At 40.1% G+C, this 5032-nt stretch overlaps 1 pseudogene; it reads right to left on the reverse strand.

Moving 5' to 3' along the window:
- Nucleotides 1–2091: 2091 nt before the first annotated feature.
- On the reverse strand, nucleotides 2092–2416 carry LOC138159060 (cytochrome c oxidase subunit 7A-related protein, mitochondrial pseudogene; annotated as a pseudogene).
- Between the last annotated feature and the right edge of the window lie 2616 nt (nucleotides 2417–5032).

Below are 5032 nucleotides of genomic sequence, written 5' to 3' on the forward strand. Positions count from 1 at the left end.
GAGCTATCAGGTCCCCTATTTTTTTCCTACACTTTCCCCTTACTACTTGACACCTCCCTTTAACCATCCCCATTTTCTCTCACCTTTCCCCTCCTACTGCCTGCAGGGGACATTAGATTTTTATACTTAACAAAATATGTTATTCCTTCCTTGAACCAAACCTGATGAGAGTAAATCTCAAACAATGCTCCTCTCCCTTGCTTCTTTCCCTCTCCCACAATAAGTTTATGTATCTTTTCACACTCGATTTCTATACTTAACTGAGTATGTTATTCCCTCTTTGAATCAAAAAGAGTAAGAGTAAAGCTCTTACAATGTTCATCTCTCTCCCTTCTTTCCCTCTACTATAATGTTTTTTTTTACCTATTCATTACTTATTCATCACATTAGTTAATTTATACCCATATTCTCTCTCTCTCTCCTTCTTAAATATCATGACAATTATATAATTCTCAATATTTACAGGTATCAGCTTTCCATATAGGGATGTAAACAATTTGTTCTTAATGAATAATAAGTTGTGAGTGTGTGTTTTCCCTCTTTACTTTTTTATGTTCAAATTTTCCATTAAGCTAATTCCTTTTCATCAGAAGTTTTGGAAGTCCCTTATTTCATTGAATGACCATCTCCTTGTCTGAAAGATTTTGCTCAATCTTACTGGGTAGTTGATTCTTGGCTGTAGTTCAAGCTCTTTTGCTTTATGAAGTATCATATATTCCAATCCTTCCAATCTTTTAATGTAGAAGCTGCTAGGTCCTGTGTGATTCTGACTGTAGTTCTGCGATATTTGAATTCTTTCTGGATGCTTGCACTATTTTCTCCTTTAATGGATAATTCTGGAATTTTGTTATAATATTTCTTGGAGTTTTCAATTTCAGAACTCTTTCAGTAGGTGTTCAGTGGATTCTTTCAATAACTATTTTACCCTCTGGTCCTAAGACCTCAGGGCAGTTTTCCTTGATGATTTGTTGGAAGATTTTGTCCAGGCTCTTTTTTCGTCATTGTTTTCTGGGAGATCAGTAATTCTTAGATTATCTCTCCTGGGTCTGTTTTCCGGGTCAGTTGTTTTTCCGGTGAGATATTTTACATTTTCTTATATTTTTTTTCATTCTGTTTGACTGATACTTGATGCCTCATAGAGTCATTAGCTTCAATTTGCCTTATTCTAATTTTTAGTGAATTGTTTTCTTTGTTTAGTTTTTTAATCTCCTTTTCCATTTGTTCAGATTTTACTTTTAAGGAGTTATTTTCTCCAGTTGTATTTGGTGCCTTCTTTCCCACTTGACAAATTTTACTTTTTTTTTCTCATTCTCATATTTATTCCACAAGCAAAAATAAGTTATACCTTAAGGCTAAAGCATTTAACAAGAGTAAAGAAGAAGCACCAGCAGGGATGTACTGTACAACAGTCCACTACAAAACTCAAAACTTTTATTAAGAGTTGTTCTGTTCCCATGGTGCAATAAATATTGAATCTTCATCTCTGGAATATTTAAAGGGGTCAGAGATCAGGCATAAAACCCTTTTGAAACTACAAGACAAAGTTATGGGTATATGGATAGTTAATAGAAAATAATTTCTATTAACACCATGCTGCAAGATGGAAAAAAATCCCAATCAACAGCTAATTAATTCCCAGTGAAATTTATGGTGTCAAAAAGAAAAGATTTTTGGCACCAGGAGTTCAAGGACTTTCTGTCACTGGTGCAGCTTCAACGAATCCTCCTTTAGCCAACACATCTGGATACAGAAAGGCTTCCCCCACCTTGAGTGTCTCTCTGTCTCTCTCTGTCTCTCTCTCTCCCTCCTCTCTCTCTCTCTCTCTCTCGGCCTCTGACAGGCCAACCCAGAAATCTCTGGTGGCCTCATCACAGTGATGAGCCATCCTGCCAACCTCTGGAGAAATAAGGGAGCCCAAATGAGAAGGGCATCATCACCTTTGCTTAAATAATAACTAACTCTTCAATGTGTTTTGATAATCTATTTTCAGAAACAAAACAACCAGAACTATTCCTTATTAATAAGTCTTCTAATTCTATCTGAAAAACATAAACTTGCAAAGATCAGAAAATTCACTGGAAATTTGGAAAATAGACAACTCAAAGGGTTTTATGCCAAAACTCTTGTTAATGAATCAATTAGTCTTATGAACCCCGTCCTATTTATTTCTGGTTTGTGAAGCAATGTAGAGAGCTATCAGGCAGTAGATTTCTGAAAAAAATTTCTTCAGCTCAGGAACTTTGTTTTTCCCAGCATAATCATATGGAGCTGGTTCTGAGGCAAATTTCATTGGTGTGGCAAATATAATAGGTGGTGATTCTGAAAATGCCACAGGCTTTAAATCCTGCGGGCTGTAAGCAGTCGAGGCCCAGGACCCAGCCAGCTTCTGGATGAAGCCGCTGAACTTGTAGTACATATGATCTCCTGAAGCCAGTATCCTCACAGCGACGGAAACATGGAAAGTGACAAATTTTAATTTTTAAGGAATTATTTTCTTCAGTGAATTGTTTCCCCCATTTTTCCAATTATATTTTTTTCATTGTTTTAGGGACTTCAATGAAAAGATATGGACCCAAATTGCAACTTACTTAACAATGACACCCTAAATAAGGAATGGGTCAAGGAAGAAAAGAAAATGATGATGATGATGATGATGTAACAATATACCCAAACTTCTGGGATGTCAGTAAGCCATTCCTCGGGGGAAAAATAATATCCCTTCTCATGCTTCTCTTGCTTCTTGTATCTGAATGTCAAATTTTCTATTGAACTCTGGTTTTTTCATCAAGAATGCTTGAAAATGGGGTGGCCAGGTAGCACAGCGAGTAAGAGCACTGGCCCCAGTGTTGGGATGACCTGGGATGAAATTCGGGCTCAGACACTTAGCACCCACCCAGAAAAACCTGACCATGTAACCTTGAGCAAGTTACTTAACCCCAATTGTTTAGGGGCAGCCAGGTGACTCAGCAAGTAAGAGCACCGGTCCCAGTGTTGGGATGACCAGGGATCAAATCTGGGCTCAGTTACTTAGCACCACACCCAGAAATAACTGGCCATGTAACCTTGAGCAAGTTACTGAAACACAATTGTTTTAAAAAAAATAATGCTGGAAAGTCCTCTATTCCACTGAATGACCATATTTTCTCCTGAACCATGATACTCAGTTTTGCTGGGTAGGTGACTCTTGGTTTTAATACCAGCTCCTTTGACCTCCAGAATATGATATTCCAAGCCCTTCGACCCCTCAGTGTAGAAGCTGCCAGATCCTGGGTTATCCTGATTGTGTTTCCACAATATTCAAATTGTTTCTTCCTGGCTGCTTGTAATATTCTCTCCTTAATCTGGAAATTCCGTAATCTGGCTATAATATTCCTAGGAGTTTTCTTTTGGGATCTTTTTCAGGAGTTGATCAGTAGATTCTTTCAACTGCTATTTTGCCCTCTGGTTCTAAAACATCAGGGCAGTTTTCTTTGAGAACTTCCTGGAGGATGATTTCTAGGTTCTTTCTTTGATCGTGGCTTTAAGGTAGTCCAATAATTTTTAAATTATCTCTCCTGGATCTATTTTCCAGGTCAGTGGTTTTTCCCATGAGATATTTTACATTGCCTTCTATTCTTTCATTTGTTTGGATCTGTTTAACAGAATCTTGATTTTTCATAAAGTCATTAGTTTCCATTTGCTCCAATATATTTCTGAAGGAATGATTCTCCTCATTGAGCTTTTGAGATTCTTTTTCCATCTGAAAAATTCGGCTTTTTAAGGCATTCTTCTCCTCATTGCCTTTTTTTTTTAAAAAAGCAATTGGGGTTAAGTAACTTGCTGAATGTTACATGGCAAGTTATTTCTGGGTGTGGTGCTAAGTATCTGAGCCTGGATTTGATCCCCAAGTCACCCCGACACTGGAGCCCGTGCTCTTACTTGCTGTACTATCTGGCTGCCCCCCACCCATCATTGCCTTTTTGAGCCTCTTTTTCCATTTTAGTTAGTCTATTTTTTAAGGTAGTATGTTCCTTAGTCAGGCTGTTGACTCTCATTTCATAATTTTCTTGCATTGTTCTCATTTCTCTTCCCAATTTTTCCTCCAGTTCTCTTATCTGCTTCTTCAGGTCCTCTATGACCTGTAACTAGCTTGTATTTTCCTTTGAAGCTTTTGGTGCAGGAGTTCTGACTTCACTGTCTTCCTCCTGTTTCATGCTTTGCTCCTTTTTGTCCCCAAAATAGGAGTGTAATGTTGTAATCTTCTGTCTGCTTTGTTTCCTTTGCCTAGTCATGTCGCCCCTCAGTCACTTGACCCCTGGGTTTTGTGCCACAGTAGTACTCTGCCACCAGACAGGGGAGCTTTTGTCCCAAACAGTGATGTTTTCTCAGCTGCTGGATATATTAGATGGATCCCCTCTCTGAGGTCTCCACTTGCTCTGGCAAGCTGGACACACATCACAGGACCTCTACCCTAGACTGCAATCCAGATTGAAGCAGGTTAAACAAGAGCAATTACCCTTCAGACTGGTGCTTGGTCCCCCTGCACTCTGAAGGCCAGGAGCTGAAGCCAACACATGGTGCCTCAGTGGCTTCTCGCCCCGCGGGCAAAAGCTATGCACTCCCACTTACTGGGTCCCAAAGTCCAGACTGCACTGGCCTCTCAGTTTGTCCTTCGTATCTATGTGTTGATAAATCTGTGAACAGCCACAGCTGCTGCTGATCTGGTGTCCCTCTGGCTGGAGGCTGGTCAGGCCTGCCCTGGGGCTAAAGCCTCGGCATGGGACTGGGCTGAGCTGGGCTCCCAGAACACTGTACTGGCAGATTCCTGCCAGCCTGCTGGGCTGTCCTCAGTGGGAAGTTAGCTTCTCTGTGTCATTTTGTGGGTTTTGCAGCTGCAGAGTTTGTTTAGAGTTCCCTGTGATTCCAGTGTTAGTATTTGCTGGCTCCACTCCCCTGTAGTTCAGGATCTCCCCCTGGTTGGCTAAGATGTGGCTTATTGGGATGCCTCCTGCCATATACTTTAGTCTCATTACAGGCACATCCATGCCCTTTC

The sequence above is a fragment of the Petaurus breviceps genome, unplaced genomic scaffold, assembly GCF_028583685.1.
Source record: "Petaurus breviceps papuanus isolate PSGF00001 unplaced genomic scaffold, PetGlider_PUasm1.0 175, whole genome shotgun sequence".
In the NCBI taxonomy this organism is placed as follows: domain Eukaryota; kingdom Metazoa; phylum Chordata; class Mammalia; order Diprotodontia; family Petauridae; genus Petaurus; species Petaurus breviceps.